The sequence below is a fragment of the Schistocerca cancellata genome, chromosome 1, assembly GCF_023864275.1.
Source record: "Schistocerca cancellata isolate TAMUIC-IGC-003103 chromosome 1, iqSchCanc2.1, whole genome shotgun sequence".
NCBI lineage: Eukaryota > Metazoa > Arthropoda > Insecta > Orthoptera > Acrididae > Schistocerca > Schistocerca cancellata.
The window spans coordinates 152,375,724-152,393,976 of record NC_064626.1 but is presented as its reverse complement, the minus strand read 5'-3'; the positions used below and the strand labels follow the sequence as shown (position 1 = coordinate 152,393,976).

The 18,253-nt window shown below is 40.7% G+C and overlaps 1 protein-coding gene and 1 non-coding gene across 3 annotated transcripts in view; both read right to left on the bottom strand.

Annotated features, from left to right (window-relative positions):
- LOC126167258 (lysosomal alpha-mannosidase-like) overlaps positions 1 to 18,253 on the bottom strand; it is a 162,794-nt gene that overhangs the window by 51,345 nt on the left and 93,196 nt on the right. The window lies entirely within an intron of this gene.
- Positions 14,269 to 14,341, bottom strand: Trnat-agu (transfer RNA threonine (anticodon AGU)). Its single transcript has one exon. It is a non-coding gene; the product is annotated as a tRNA-Thr (tRNA).

The following is an 18,253-nucleotide window of genomic DNA, read 5'->3' as shown; positions in this document are numbered from 1 at the left end:
AGAACTTCCTAGGATTTTCTGTTAAGTCGGTACATAGAATTTTATTTTCGAATTCACTGAACGCTTCACGCATAGCCCTCCTTATGCTAACATTGACATCGTTTATCTTCTGTTTGTCTGAGAGGTTTTGGCTGCGTTTAAACTTGGAGTGACGCTCTCTTTGCTTTCGCAGTAGTTTCCTAACTTTGTTGTTGTACAACGGTGGGTTTTTCCCGTCCCTCACAGTTTTACTCGGCACGTACCTGTCTAAAACACATTTTACGATTGCCTTGAACTTTTTCCATAAACTCTCAACATTGTCAGTGTCTGAACAGAAATTTTCGTTTTGATCTGTTGAGTAGTCTGAAATCTGCCTTCTATTACTCTTGCTAAACAGATAAACCTTCCTCCCTTTTTTTTATATTCCTATTAACTTCCATATTCACGGATGCTGCAACGGCCTTATGATCACTGATTCCCTGTTCTGCACTTACAGAGTCGAAAAGTTCGGGTCTGTTTATTATCAGTAGGTCCAAGATGTTATCTCCACGAGTCGGTTCTCTGTTTAATTGCTCGAGGTAATTTTCGGATACTGCATTCAGTATAATGTCACTCGATGCTCTGTCCCTACCACCCGTCCTAAACATCTGAGTGTCCCAGTCTATATCTAGTAAATTGAAATCTCCACCTAAGACTATAACATGCTGAGAAAATTTATGTGAAATGTATTCCAAATTCTCTCTCAGTTGTTCTGCTGCTGAGTCGGTGGGCCGGTAAAAGGAGCCAATTATTAACCTAGCTCGGTTGTTAAGTGTAACCTCCACCCATAATAATTCACAGGAACTATCCACTTCTACTTCACTACAGGATAAACTACTACTAACAGTGACGAACACTCCACCACCGGTTGCATGCAATCTATCCTTTCTAAACACCATCTGTGCCTTTGTAAAAATTTCGGCAGAATTTATCTCTGGCTTCAGCCAACTTTCTGTACCTATAACGATTTCAGCTTCGGTGCTTTCTATCAGCGCTTGAAGTTCCGGTACTTTACCAACGCAGCTTCGACAGTTTACAATTACAATACCGATTGCTGCTTGGTCCCCGCATGTCCTGACTTTGCCCCGCACCCGTTGAGGCTGTTGCCCTTTCTGTACTTGCCCAAAGCCATCTAACCTAAAAAACCGCCCAGCCCACGCCACACAACCCCTGCTACCCGTGTAGCCGCTTGTTGTGTGTAGTGGACTCCTGACCTATCCAGCGGAACCCGAAACCCCACCACCCTATGGCGCAAGTCGAGGAATCTGCAGCCCACACGGTCGCAGAACCGTCTCAGCCTCTGATTCAGACCCTCCACTCGGTCCGCAGTCAGTCCTTTCGACGATGCTGCAGATGGTGAGCTCTGCTTTCATCCCGCTAGCGAGACTGGCAGTCTTCACCAAATCAGATAGCCGCCGGAAGCCAGAGAGGATTTCCTCCGATCCATAGTGACACACATCATTGGTGCCGACATGAGCGACCACCTGCAGATGGGTGCACCCTGTACCCCTCATGGCATCCGGAAGGACCCTTTCCACATCTGGAATGACTCCCCCCGGTATGCACACGGAGTGCACTTTGGTTTTCTTCCCCTCCCTTGCTGCCATATACCTAAGGGGCCCCATTACGCGCCTGACATTGGAGCGTAGAACTATGTTCCGGATGCACAGGCACATTATCGCTGCCTAGCATGCATGGTCATATTCACAGGTCATTACAACTTCTGAGCAAAAATGATGAGTCTACCAAATTCTCAGTTCCACCGCTAGATGCTGTCACGCTAGGCTTGTACATTGAAATCATTTGTAGATGCATTTATTACACACTCTGCAAAGAAATCATTACAATCTATAAAATGTTTTAGTAGCTTATGACTGGCAGAAAGCTAACTACACAATGAAAATTATAAATCCATAATAATTACGGACAATCCGTAATAGTTGGCTGCTATGGACACACAATGAAATTAAACACTTCATGATGTCAAAATGATTGTATCTCATCTTATGTGGCGATCAACACCTATAGTGACAGGTTGTGTGGTATTAGACACACATCTATGTGAATTAATAAAAGTATCACCCACAGAAAAAAAAGTTACAAGACAGTACTATAGTTTCCATAACCTTTGCACTTCTTCAAAAAGAAATCAGAAAGTAACAACTAAACCTCAAATTAAAGAAAGTTTATTTCTTTTTTCTGTTTTACTAATAATTATTTATAGTAATGTTTTAAATCAAAGACACAAATTTCTGAAAATACATATATACCTGACTGTTAAATCAGTCAGTAACAGTTTCTTTCAACGTGTCGCCATTTTCCGAGTACTTTCCACTACAAATATCCTTCAGTTCTGGTAACAGATGAAAGTCTGTGGTGGATAACCAAGTAATTCCCAATGTCATCATTCTTGCTGTAATGTGAGGCCAAGCAATGTTGTGAAGCAGAATGACACTGCTAGAGAGCAGATACCGCCGGTGATTTTGAACAGTGCACCTATGCTTTAATAATGTTTCACAGTAACTGTTGGCATTTACTGTCATTCCTCTTGGCAATAAGTCTACCAAAAGAATGCCTTTCTGATCCCAAAAAACAGTGGCCATGATATTTCCATATTGAAGATTCTTGCTTGAATTGTCATGGTTTCGTCGAGAAGTTTGAATGATGCCCCTTACAGGTTTGATGTTTATTCTCTGGAGTGTAGTGTGCAATCCACATTTCATCATTGGTCACAATTTGGCTCAAGAGCTCATTATCACCCTCGTGATAGAGCTCCAAAACAGACAAAGAACAAGCAATTCTATTTGTTTTGTGTTCTTCTGTCAACATTTTCAGCACCCATCTCACACACATTTTTTTATAGTGAAATTAGTGAAACTTGTCAGTAACAATGTGAAAAACTACTACTAGATTTTAAAGTGTAAGACATTTCCAGGGGCAGATGTGGACTCTGATCACAATCTATTGGTTATGAACTGTAGATTAAAACTGAAGAAACTGCAAAAAGGTGGGAATTTAAGGAGATGGGACCTGGATAAACTGAAAGAACCAGAGGTTGCACAGAGTTTCAGGGAGAGCATAAGGGAACAATTGACAGGAATGGGGGAAAGAAATACAGTAGAAGAAGAATGGGTAGCTTTGAGGAATGAAGTAGTGAAGGCAGCAGAGAATCAAGTAGGTAAAAAGCGAGGGCTAGTAGAAATCCTTGGATAACAGAAGAGATACTGAATTTAATTGATGAAAGGAGAAAATACAAAACTGCAGCAAGTGAAGCAGGCAAAAAGTAATACAAACGTCTCAAAAAGCAGATCGACAGGAAGTGCAGAATGGCTAAGCAGGGATGGCTAGAGGACAAATGTAAGGATGTAGAGGCTTATCTCATGAGGGGTAAGATAGACACTGCCTACAGGAAAATTAAAGAGACCTTTGGAGAAAAGAGAACCACTTGCATGAATATCAAGAGCTCAGATGGAAATCCAGTTCTAAGCAAAGAAGGGAAAGCAGAAAGGTGGAAGGAGTATATAGAGGGTCTATACAAGGGCTGTGTACTTGAGGACAATATTATGGAAATGGAAGAGAATGTAGATGAAGATGAAATGGGAGATATGATACTGCATGAAGAGTGTGACAGAGCACTGTAAGACCTAAGTCAAAACAAGGCCCCGGGAGTAGACAACATTCCATTATAACTACTGACAGCCTTGGGAGAGCCAGTCCTGACAAAACTCTACCATCTGGTGAGCAAGATGTATGAGACAGGCGAAATTCCCTCAGACTTCAAGAAGAATATAATAATTCCAATCCCAAAGAAAGAAGGTGTTGACAGATGTGAAAATTACCAAACTATCAGTTTAATAAGTCACAGCTGCAAAATACTAATGCGAATTCTTTACAGACGAATGGAAAAACTGATAGAAGCTGACCTCAGGGAAGATCAGTTTGGATTCTGTAGAAATGTTGGAGCACATGAGGCAATACTGACCCTATGACTTATCTTAGCAGAAAGATTAAGGAAAGGCAAACCTACATTTCTAGCATTTGTAGACTTAGAGAAAGCTTTTGACAATGCTGACTGGAATACTCTCTTTCAAATTCTGAAGGTGGCAGGGGTAAAATACAGGGAGCGAAAGGCTATTTACAATTTGTACAGAAAACAGATGGCAGTTATAAGAGTGGAGGGGCATGAAAGGGAAGCAGTGGTTGGGAAGGGAGTTGTAGCCTCTCCCAGATGCTATTTAATCTGTATATTGAGCAAGCAGTAAAGGAAACAAAAGAAAAGTTCAGAGTAAGTATTAAAATCCCTGGAGAAGAAATAAAAACTTTGAGGTTTGCTGATGACATTGTAATTCTGTCAGAGACAGCAAAGGACTTGGAAGAGCAGTTGAACAGAATGGACAGTGTCTTGAAAGGAGGGTATAAGATGAACATCAACAAAAGCAAAACGAGGATAATGGAATGTAGTCGAATTATGTCAGGTGATGCTGAGGGAATTAGATTAGGAAATGAGACACTTAAAGTAGTAAAGGAGTTTTGCTATTTGGGGAGCAAAATAACTGATGATGGTCGAAGTAGAGAGGATATAAAATGTAGACTGGCAATGGCAAGGAAAGTGTTTCTGAAGAAGAGAAATTTGTTAACATCGAGTATTGATTTAAGTCTCAGGAAGTCGTTTCTGAAAGTATTTGTATGGAGTGTAGCCATGTATGGAAGTGAAACATGTACAATGAATAGTTTAGACTCGAAGAGAATAGAAGCTTTCGAAATGTGGTGCTACAGAAGAATGCTGAAGATTAGATGGGTAGATCACATAACTAATGAGGAGGTGTTGAATAGAATTGGGGAGAAGAGAAGTTTGTGGCACAACCTGACCAGAAGAAGGGATCGGTTGGTAGGACATATTCTGAGGCTTCAAGGGATCACCAATTTGGTATTGGAGGGCAGCGTGGAGGGTAAAAATCGTAGAGGGAGACCAAGAGATGAATACACCAAGCAGATTCAGAAGGATGTAGGTTGCAGTAGGTACTAGGAGATGAAGAAGCTTGCACAGGATAGAGTAGCATGGAGAGCTGCATCAAACCAGTCTCAGGACTGAAGACCACAACAACAACAACAACAACAACAACAACAACAGTACACCGTCCAGATCACTCTTCATCATGAACATTTGTCCTTCCTCCATTAAACAGCCTATACCATTTATGCACATTTCCATCACTCATTACACCCACACCATAAACTTAAACAATCTGCCAGCAAATTTCTGCAAGATGAAGTTGTTCTGCATGTAAGAACTGGATAACTGGGCGCACATTACAATCGGCAGAATTTCTGGTTGACTTGGCAACAAACGAAGCAGTGTAACCACACAACCAACATCGGCACAGACATAAAACGCAATGGTGGCATAGTGAGAGCGGCTGACCATGAACGGATGTCACATGACACAATGTGTGGACACAAAGCCCTGCTGATTCTTACTTTAAAAATTCCCGTTGTACATTTTGTAGAGAAATCAGTGATTATTTTACTGCTTCAGTGACCTTCAGCATGTCTGGTCAAGGATATTTTCTATTGCAACCAAAGCATCATCATCATCATCATTTCTATTATATTGTTCCACAGGTGCAACATTTACAAGGACGGCATTGCCACTTCGGGAACCACAAATGGAAGCGACTGTGTGTGTGTGTGTGTGTGTGTGTGTGTGTGTGTGGTTTTTTTTTTTTGCAGGCTTCCACAATATTATAAAAATGTACAAAATCATCAAATATCACTTTTTTTCCAAAATTAGGAGTGCTACATTTATTGTGGAAATCCAAGTACATTTCTCTGATCTCCACTTCATTCTGAGCTCCCTTGATGAATCCACATCTCCACAGTTCAAAACTACTGTCAAGGTAACATTCTTCCACGCCATCACTGTCAAAAGATCATATTTGATGATATCCACAATGTCATCACAACTTCTTTGTGGTACAATGTTTTAAAATTTTGAATTATTCCCTGATCAAGTGGTTTAATTTTAATGTGGTGTTTCAATTGGGGGGGGGGGGGGGGATGTGCTACAATATCTAGAAGTGATAGATTATGATAAACAGTATAATTGTCCATAAAGAGCAAGATTTTCCACTTCTGTTGTTTCATGTCTTCGTCCATGGTCAAGAGCCACTCTCCGAAGCCCCTTTTGTTGGGGCGATAAGACACAGAAAATGTTATAATATTCTTCAAACATCTGGGGTTAACAGCTTTCATTATCAACAAAGGTTTTGGTATCTGATACTCTTCAATGTTTACTGCACACAAAAGTATCACATCATTATTAGCCAAATCTCCTCCTCCCCCCCCCCCCCCCTCCCCTCCCCCTTCCCACTCCAATGAAATTTTTAATCCTTAAAAGTTAACATTTGGTTAGGAATACATTCGAAAAAAAGTCCCATTTCATTATGAATCATAATTTGCCAGAAGGTTTTCTAGTTCATTTTTACATATCAGAAAAATGTTATGAATGCTCACATTTCCTCCACAAATCTTCTTAAAATGATGTTAAACAATGGAAACTCCAGGTTGGAATATCAAGAATTACGGAAAGGACAGACTGCTGCTCACCAAAAGATGACAGGGTGAGGGTGAGGCACAATGAAAAGACTGTTATGGAATTATGCTTTTCGTCAAGCCTTCATCATTACTATACCCGTTAAAAATTATGTTATAACTTTGAGTTAGTGAACCATACCACACTGTGAACCCTTCAGTTCTCAGACTAACAATGGAAGACAGGTGTGGTCTTCTGCTTAATAAGCATTTTTCAAGACACAGGCAAGCACCTTGCTGAGTCTGCTTCCTCCTTCCACATGAGATGTTTTCACCCTTATGATTTTTCTGTTTCAGGATTGTCAGCAGCACAAATGGCAGAATCATGAAAGCACCACTACTTCTCTTTTTCACACTCAGTTTTTCATAACCTCAATAATCTTTTTCTTTTCCTGAAATAAATATTTCTCTGGAGTCATTTTTACAAGACTAATGTACAGTCTTAGATACAAAAACTGACCACCGGCCGGCCACCACAGAGACTAAGTCCAGGTTGTTGACTTAAGGTGGCCAATACAACCGATCGCCCCTGACAATGGTAAGTCTGGCAATCTACACTATTTGGCAACACTGTAACTGTAAGATGCGGAAGTGTCAGGAGGAAGTGTTGTCTACTTCTGAGATGTTGTGTTGTGTGGTGTGAGCCCATAGCCTAGTGGTAATCTGCGTGCATTCTAAACTTACAGTCACATGTTCGCATCCAACAGTATCTTAAGTTATGAGTGTGATTGAACATCGAAGATAATTCACTTCACATTGTACCCACCAGTAATAACAAATCCTTCCAGAAACAATTCCGCAGGACACCTCATGGCTGCATCACGATCATGACAGCTTATGCTCAAGTGTTTCCTTGCACTGCAGTGGCTACCAACCACTGGCCAGATGCCACCCGCTGCCGCCACCTGAAATTGGGCGCTGCCCAGGTGAACACCGCGCAACGCTATCAGTGCAAGTAGTAACTGTCATTTTCGAATTGAAGTTCTAGTTATCATCTTGCAGTTTAGCACTGGATTTTGCACACTTGAAAATCATGAACTATAGTTAAGCATTGCAAAATTGGGTCGCAGGTGGAAAAAGGTGTAATATCTGCAACACAGTATTTATTTTTGGTATAACAGAGGGGTGAATGCACCTGAGAGAGCTCAAAAGATTTTAACTGTGTGTGGAGTAAGTGCTTTTGGGAAAAATGCGGGAAAAAATATATTCTTGTTTCAATGAAAATTGTTCTGGCACAAATGATTTTCCACATTAAGGAACAAATGATTTTCCACATTAAGGAAGTCTTGACTACTGATATAAGTGATGGATTACCATTTAACCATCATGCTGCATATGCATTCAAATAGGCAAGTCTCAGATGTATGGTATAGGAGTACTGCATGCTCTAATTCGAAATAACAAAAATTGACAGAGTAGCTATTATTGCAGTTTTGCTTGAACATCACCAGGTTGCTCTTTGTGCATTCCTATGCAATACTGTTTCTGGTGATGTATTATGGCACCATTATCGTTAACTTCCTAAAAAGAAATGAATGTGAGCCCTACCAAAAGACAAACTGGAGCAAAGAGTAGTGTGAACATAATATTTTCAATCTGATACCTCCAAAAGTGTGTTCTGCACTATATATATATATATATATATATATATATATATATATATATATATATATAGTTATAATAGAAGGAAACATTCCACGAAGGAAAAATATACCTAAAAACAAAGATGATGTGACTTACCAAATGAAAGTGCTGGCAGGTCGATAGACACACAAACAAACACAAACATACACACAAAATTCAAGCTTTCGCAACAAACTGTTGCCTCATCAGGAAAGAGGGAAGGAGAGGGAAAGACGAAAGGATGTGGGTTTTAAGGGAGAGGGTAAGGAGTCATTCCAGTCCCGGGAGCGGAAAGACTTACCTTAGGGGGAAAAAAGGACGGGTATACACTCGCACACACACACATATCCATCCACACATATACAGACACAAGCAGTCTGCAGTCAGAAGTCTGCTTGTGTCTGTATATGTGTGGATGGATATGTGTGTGTGTGCGAGTGTATACCCGTCCTTTTTTCCCCCTAAGGTAAGTCTTTCCGCTCCCGGGACTGGAATGACTCCTTACCCTCTCCCTTAAAACCCACATCCTTTCGTCTTTCCCTCTCCTTCCCTCTTTCCTGATGAGGCAACAGTTTGTTGTGAAAGCTTGAATTTTGTGTGTATGTTTGTGTTCGTTTGTGTGTCTATCGACCTGCCAGCACTTTCATTTGGTAAGTCACATCATCTTTGTTTATATATATATATATATATATATATATATATATATATATATATATATATATATAAAGATGATGTGACTTACCAAATGAAGGTGCTGGCAGGTCGACAGACACACAAACGAACACAAACATACACACAAAATTCAAAAGCTTTCGCAACAAACTGTTGCCTCATCTGTGTGTCTGTCGACCTGCCAGCACTTTCATTTGGTAAGTCACATCATCTTTGTTATTCCATCCGCCATAATCGTAGGGAGTAATCATTATACCCTTGGCAACATGTTTTAGCACTCCCGTTTTGCCGAATAGCTGGGATCATGCGGTATTTCAAACCCGTAGTTACCCCATGCGGTCAAGTTTGATGTTTAGCTCAAATATGCTAGGTTGGCTTAAAATAGTAATATATATATATATATATATATATATATATATATAAACAAACAAAGATTATGTGACTTACCAAACGAAAGCGCTGGCACGTCGATAGACACACAAACAAACACACAAAATTCGAGCTTTCGCAACAAACGGTTGCTTCGTCAGGAAAGAGGGAAGGAGAGGGAAAGACGAAAGGATTTGGGTTTTAAGGGAGAGGGTAAGGAGTCATTCCAATCCTGGGAGCGGAAAGACTTACCTTAGGGGGAAAAAAGGACAGGTATACATTCGCACACACACACATATCCATCTGCATATACACAGACACAAGCAGACATTTGTAAAGGCAAAGAGTTTGGGCAGAGATGTCAGTCGAGGCGGAAGTACAGAGGCAAAGATGTTGTTGAAAGACAGGTGAGGTATGAGCGGTGGCAAATTGAAATTAGAAATTAGCGGAGATTGAGGCCTGGCGGATAGCGAGAAGAGAGGATATGCTGAAGGGCAAGTTCCCATCTCCGGAGTTCTGACAGGTTGGTGTTAGTAGGAAGTATCCAGATAACCCGGACGGTGTAACACTGTGCCAAGATGTGCTGGCCGTGTACCAAGGCATGTTTAGCCACAGGGTGATCCTCATTACCAACGAACACTGTCTGCCTGTGTCCATTCATGCGAATGGACAGTTTGTTGCTGGTCATTCCCACATAGAAGGCTGCACAGTGTAGGCAGGTCAGTTGGTAAATCACGTGGGTGCTTTCACACGTGGCTCTGCCTTTGATCGTGTACACCTTCCGGGTTACAGGACTGGAGTAGGTGGTGGTGGGAGGGTGCATGGGACAGGTTTTACACCGGGGGCGGTTACATGGGTAGGAGCCAGAGGGTAGGGAAGGTGGTTTGGGGATTTCATAGGGATGAACTAAGAGGTTACGAAGGTTAGGTGGACGGCAGAAAGACACTCTGGTGGAGTGGGGAGGATTTCATGAAGGATGGATCTCATTTCAGGGCAGGATTTGAGGAAGTCGTATCCCTGCTGGAGAGCCACATTCAGAATCTGATCCAGTCCCGGAAAGTATTCTGTCACAAGTGGGGCATTCTTGGGGTTCTTCTGTGGGAGGTTCCGGGTTTGAGGAGATGAGGAAGTGGCTCTGGTTATTTGCTTCTGTACCAGGTCGGGAGGGTAGTTAGGGGATGCGAAAGCTGTTTTCAGGTTGTTGGTGTAATGGTTCAAGGATTCCGGACTGGAGCAGATTCGTTTGCCACGAAGACCTCCCTTAAAACCCACATCCTTTCGTCTTTCCCTCTCCTTCCCTCTTTCCTGACGAAGCAACCGTTTGTTGCGAAAGCTTGAATTTTGTGTGTATGTTTGTGTTTGTTTGTGTGTCTATCGACCTGCCAGCGCTTTTGTTTAGTAAGTCTCATCATCTTTCTTTTTAGATATATTTTTCCCACGTGGAATGTTTCCCTCATTATATATATATAATCCCTGGATGGATATGTGTGTGTGTGTGTGTGTGTGTGTGTGTGTGTGTGTGTGTGTGTGTGTGTGCGAGTGTATACCTGTCCTTTTTTCCCCCCTAAGGTAAGTCTTTCCGCTCCCGGGATTGGAATGACTCCTTGCCCTCTCCCTTAAAACCCAAATCCTTTCGTCTTTCCCTCTCCTTCCCTCTTTCCTGACGAGGCAACTGTTGGTTGCGAAAGCTAGAATTTTGTGTGTATGTTTGTGTGTCTATCGACCTGCCAGCATTTTTGTTTGGTAAGTCTCATCATCTTTCTTATATATATATATATATATATATATTTAAAAAGAAAGATGATGAGACTTACCAAACAAAAGCGCTGGCAGGTCGATAGACACACAAACAAACACAAACATACACAGACATACACACTACCCTCCCGACCTGGTACAGAAGCAAATAACCAGAGCCACTTCCTCATCTCCTCAAACCCGGAACCTACCACAGAAGAACCCCAAAAGTGCCCCACTTGTGCCAGGATACTTTCCGGGACTGGATCAGATTCTGAATGTGGCTCTCCAGCAGGGATACGACTTCCTCAAATCCTGCCCTGAAATGAGATCCATCCTTCATGAAATCCTCCCCACTCCACCAAGAGTGTCTTTCCGCCGTCCACCTAACCTTCGCAACCTCTTAGTTCATCCCTATGAAATCCCCAGACCACCTTCCCTACCCTCTGGCTCCTACCCCTGTAACCGCCCCCGGTGTAAAACCTGTCCCATGCACCCCCCCACCACCACCTATTCCAGTCCTGTAACCCGGAAGGTGTACACGATCAAAGGCAGAGCCACGTGTGAAAGCACCCACGTGATTTACCAACTGACCTGCCTACACTGTGAAGCGTTCTATGTGGGAATGACCAGCAACAAAATGTCCATTCGCATGAATGGACACAGGCAGACAGTGTTTGTTGGTAATGAGGATCACCCTGTGGCTAAACATGCCTTGGTGCACGGCCAGCACATCTTGGCACAGTGTTACACCATCCGGGTTATCTGGATACTTCCCACTAACACCAACCTGTCAGAACTCCGGAGATGGGAACTTGCCCTTCAGCATATCCTCTCTTCTCGCTATCCGCCAGGCCTCAATCTCCGCTAATTTCTAATTTCAATTTGCCGCCGCTCGTACCTCACCTGTCTTTCAACATCATCTTTGTCTTTGTACATCCGCCCCGACTGACATCTCTGCCCAAACTCTTTGCCTTTACAAATGTCTGCTTGTGTCTGTGTATATGAGGATGGATATGTGTGTGTGTGCGAGTGTATACCTGTCCTTTTTTCCCCCTAAGGTAAGTCTTTCCGCTCCCGGGATTGGAATGACTCCTTACCCTCTCCCTTAAAACCCAAATCCTTTTGTCTTTCCCTCTCCTTCCCTCTTTCCTGACGAGGCAACCATTGGTTGCGAAAGCCAGATTTTGTGTGTATGTGTGTGTATGTTTGTGTGTCTATCGACCTGCCAGCGCTTTTGTTTGGTAAGTCTCATCATCTTTCTTTTTAAATATATTTTTCCCACGTGGAATGTTTCCCTCTATTATATATATATATATATATATATATATATATATATAATTACGTTAATTAAGTAAGATATATTAACTTCATAATATCATTAGGAGAGACAGTGCGCTCTTGTCGCGGCTCACGACAAGTGCGGCAATTAGCAGTGCCCAATGCCGCTGCGATTTGTTTATGTTGGTTGAGCATGGACACTGCAGCAGATACTTCATCACTGCAGTGAGTGGACATGACTACCTGTATGTTCTTATAATAACCAATGTGAGACTCTACTCACAGGTGCCATGGAGCGATTGGAATGGGTATCATGTCAGAATATTAACCAGTGATGAAAGGTCCACTCTATTTCAATCCTAAGACAATAGGAACCTTTTCACTAAGTAATTTGAGGTGACATCAAAATTTATCCAACACACAAAAATTAACTGCACAGCTTTCATGCTCGCAGTAGTAACACGCAAGGAAATATTATGTCTTGGAAGCATATACTTCATTTCCTCCTTTCATATCAATGCCCTTGTTTTAGTATGTAGTGAGAAAATAAGCACAAAAAACTAAAGTTTCTGAGAAACATATAAGTCATTTCCTCTTCTCATATCAGAGCTTTTGTTTTGTATGAAGTGAAAAATAATCAGTTTAGGGTTCTGAAGTATAACATGGTACCAGATTCTTATCATAGGACCTATCGGAAACATAAAAAGCAGGGAGCTCTCCATAATTTTGTCCAACAGTCTGTTTCCTTTCATACTCACAGATTCTTATTTAAGGACTTGTGGGCACGAATTTCTTCAGCAGAATGAGCTGTTTGTTATTGTGCTAATTATGGTATGGAAAAAATACAACAAAGATGAGTTCCCCTAGATCAGTGAAGATATTTGCACATGTCTGTATCAGCAATGACTGCCAGCTGCCATAACAGTTTACAGAACTCATGCTGCAGGCAACACAACTGAGAGTGCACTTCAGACTTCATTCAGTAAGTCATCAGGAGGTGGACAAAAACGTCAAAAACATCACTTTCTGAGTCATATTCAATCTAAAATGAGGTTTTATTAAGGTAGTTGAGTGTTCTGGCAAGTGCACTTTAATAATTCCCATCTGAGTATTCCGATAGCCAAAAGGACCCATTAGTGGGAAACCATTGGGAACTACATTAATATCAAACTGCAAGAACTCAAGACAATACATTGACTCTTCCCTTTGCTGGGTAACCTCTTACTGTTATTTAGGATTCTCTCTGCCCTGGGTGTAATGCAAATGGAATTTCACATTCATGAGATGCTTTCTGCTATTCTTGACAAACATCAGCAACTTGTAATCACTATGAGTAACAAATGTGTGATGATAGTGCTACAGGTTGTCAGTGGATGTGATAGTGTTATGCTGTCAAACTGCTTACAGTAACGGTAATGGTGCCACACATAATCTAGTGCTGACAACCTAAGTAAAGATAGTGTGGTAGCGTTGTCACTTCCCTTTATTGGGCATCAGCTTGAGTAATCTGATTTAACGAACGTAGTATTCCATGCACAAGTTGCTAATGATGCAGTATGACTACAGATCATCGTGTGGGTATTAAATTAATTCTGCCTTGAATTGCTTGACAAATATTACTGTCAGCTATGCAGCTGAAATGACTCACTACACAGGTACTTTATGTTGTGCTTAGTTATGTGATCAGCTTGCTGCAATCCTGCTTCTACTCTTTGTAAATATTTGTATACTGACCATTCGTTATTTGACTAAATATGTGCTATAATCTGTTTTGTGTGTATATGACATGGGTTAGTGCAATCACAAAGCAACGACTAAGGAATGGATGCCATTGAAGTCCCATTATATTGATGACAATACAAATGTTCACAAATCACCTGTATTGCATCAAAAAACAATTGCATTTTAAATATCGAGGGACAGACATCCACACTATCACAGAGCCTTGAAATACAGCAACGGCAGCAGATGAAAATTTGTGCCCGACCAGGGTTTGAACCTGGACCTCCTGCTTACTAGGCAGACACACTGCCCATTGCACTATCGAGACATGACAGCCAACTTCCCTGCAGGACCTATCTACGCACACTCCTCATCAGATGCAAATTTCCATCCACATACGTGGTATCCCCCTGTCCATTATTCCACTTGCTCACAGCTACACTGTATCCCCAAGAGGGTTCAAACAATGACACGAGTCTAGCATTGAAAACTTTTGATGGCCTCTTGAGACCTGAATATTATACAGGATGTTTCAGGAAGAATAGTAAATTTTTTAGGAGATGGCAGTACATACAAACTGTCGAAAAAATTCCATATAACATGTCCAATTTTTATTGAGTACATAAAGTTGGGTTCAATGCATTTTTGTCTCATTTGTTGGTCTTTATAGGACCCCGTCGTCTACGCTTCCTTGAAAACGAGCTTCCAGCATTATTGGAAGAGGTTCCTTTGGCTACAAGAATGCATATGTTCCTCCAGCATGACGGGACTCCTGCACAGTCTAGTCATCAGGTGACATCATCCAAACCTAACATTTCCAGGAAGATGGATCAGTAAACGTGGGCACTTTTCTTGGCCACCAAGGCTCCTAGACTTTGTCCCTTTGGATTTTTCTAGGGGGGAGGGGGGGGGTTAAATGTGAAGTCTACAAAGAAAATGTAAACCCATGAGCCGATTTGATCGTTCAGATTATGAATAGTGCATCCCTCATACAAGAATGCAAAGACGACCTTAGAAGAGCTACACATGGAGTTATCAAGAGAAGTCCAAGTGCATGGAAGTTGGTGGGGGAATTTTTTAAAATTAACTTTGAAAGTCTTTTTCCTTTGCTTTGAGTTTGTTAGGGTTGCGTACTAACAGCTGTATCTCTGTACTTAATAAAAAGTGGACACATTTATATGGAATTTTTATGCAATTAATCTATACTACCACTTGCTAAAATTTCTACTATTCCTCCTGAAACACCCTGTATATGCATATATGTGTGGTGTCAGTTCTTTCAGACATGTCTGAAGGAAAAGACACCATGAATCGGGTTCGAACCTGGTCAGACACAAATCATCATCTGCCGCCATAGTTTTATTTTAACGGCCTGGACATCTGTCCTTCAATACGTAATTGATTAACAAGGCTGTCCGTTTCGATTCATAGTCCCTCTCTCTCTCTCTCTCTCTCTCTCTCTCTCTCTCTCTCACACACACACACACACACACACACACACACACACACACACACACACACACACACACACACACTCTTCTATCTTAAGTGCTATTCAGAAAATGTTTGGCAATTCAGTGATAGTGACGGACTGGAGGTGCATTAACCTCCTCATTTCACTAGTTATAGTTACAATTTTCTGAAGAATTCATGTTTAATAAGTGATAGCGATTTGGAAAATTTATGTTTGCCACATGGTTACTTTATATGTTAATTACTGTGTCTCTCATCGTTTACTTCGTGGGAAACCTGCTTCCTTCTACCTAGCTTATACTACAGCAATAAGTGAATGCTCACATTCTTGATATCACGCTGGATGTGCTACTGCAATTGTAGCTAACGATTCAAGTCCTGCTGGAAAATTATATTAAAGTCAGATGGTTTTGCTCCTACTCTACTGCCATTGAAAACGATCACAATGAAATTAAGTATACGAATCCTATGAAACGCTAGAGTTCATACTGTGGTGCTATGCAGATGAAAAAAGTAGTATTTCACAATTATCAGATGACAGATGGAGTTTATTAGATTCCACTAATTATGGCTGCATTATTAATTGTTGGTTCACAGGCACTTTTCTGCAACTTATTGCAATTATTTTTTGAATGCTAAGAGACGGAAGAATAAAAACATCAGATTTTCGCCATACGGAATATTCAAATTCACCTTTAAGTCTTCATGTTTCGAGCAATGGCAGAAGATCCATCAGAAAAGCTGACAACAATAAGTCAGGTCATGGCTGTCTTCCGGCAGGTGTGCCAATGACAGTGATCTCAATAATAATATTGTATAAGAAAGGTATGTTGCCAACTCAACCACTGGAGAAACTACAAAATTGTGAATCACATCTAATGAATACGCTTTCAAGGTTTCGGTCCAATTAAGACAATAAAACACAAATAATTGTCACAGTTATTAATTTATGATGTTTCGTTTGCACTCAGTGCATCGATGTATTACAAATAATTACACTCTAACATCTAAATCTACTTACAGAAATGTGAATAAGACTTAGACATATAATGAGGATATTCCAGCCCTTGCTACCCACAACTGTGAGACGAAGCTATAGTCACTTCCAACATCACTCACAGAACACATCAGCTGGTATCCTTTCTGCTAGTATAACTGAAACTTGGCAACAATGCAGAATATGTTTGGCAACTCTGTGACCGATGAATTACTTCCTTGATGGCACAGAACTATCCTGCTAAATTCACTTGATATTATCATGTCACTTCAATTGAATAATGTGTGTGATTTTCTCTTGAGATGTGATATAAAAATATCATTTAATAATTTTGAGTCAATGAAAATCATTCAACATGGGAATACAACTACTCTCGTACCTTATATTGTTATTAATCTGTCATAGTGTCTACTGGGCCAATAAGGCCAATAAGTAAGACACATATGCTGCACCTCTTTGCTAGCACCGAGGTAGCATGCTTGCCTACCAGGTGCAAGCTGCTTTTGTTCACATTTTGAGACTTGCTGAAAGCTTTATTTTTAATTCTTTTGTAGCAGAGCTACAAGCAGGCAGGCAGATAGAAACTCAAGAAGGAAATCCTAAGGCAATGCCTGAGCAAAATTTGTATTGCTACTTTCAGTACGCCTTAGTCTAAAAGTGAAAACTTTATGGCACTGCACAATTCATAATGACACTTTTGTTTTCTACCAACATATTTTTGGTCGTTGTGAATACATAATTTTATCTATGAACTGCCATATTTTCATACTACCTGAGTGTGACACAGCACATGAAATAAATACAGACATTTTCAAAGGCAAAAGTCGGTAATATCCTACTAATTTGTTTTAAAATAGGCACCATCGTCTTACAGACACTTAATGCTTTATTAAAATAGACTGCTGTCATGATGTTTCTGTAGTAAGTTGAATTTAATTTGTATTAGGACAGTGAATATTTGAAGTATGTTTTCCAATAGTTTATTTGACAAAAAAGTTATCATCAAAGAGATGTTAATCAGCAACAGTATATTCTTTCACAATATCTAAAACAATCTGACAATGCTAAAGTAGTTTACAAATTCTATGGCTGCAGAAACCTGCTGGTTCTAATGATGTCATTAAACTAGTGTAGTTTGAAGAGCATTTTCATTTGGAAATGAATTGCCTTGATGGTTGACTGATCAAGAGGGAGAAAGTTAAAAGTTTACGAGTATACGATCAGAGGGACAAGTGCCTGAGATTTGACTTCCCTATCAATCTCCTGGATAATTTTGTTTCCCAAATTAACAGAGTGCATTATCATGCAGTAGCACACATGATGTAGTTTTATCGGTCAAATTTCTTACACTGCAACTGAAATGTGTCTCAGTTGTCGGCAACAAATTATAGCTGTGATGGACACACCCTTGGAGCAATATTCATAGTGCAAAACACACTTTTGGAGCTATCAGATTGAAAATATTACATTCACACTACTCTTTGCTCCAGTTTACGTCTTTTGGTAGGGCTCAGCCTTTCAGTTCTTCTTAGGAAGTTAACGACAAAGGCATCATAACACATCACCAGTAACCATATTGCATAGGAATGTTCAATGAGTGACCTGATGATGTTCAACCAAAATTGCAATAATAGTCACTCCATTGAGTTTTGTTGTTTCGAATTAGAGCATGAAGTACTCCTACTCCAGACTTCGGAACCTTGCCTGTTGAATGCAAATGTAGGATGATGGTTAAATGGTAATCCATCACTTATATCAGTAGTTGAGACT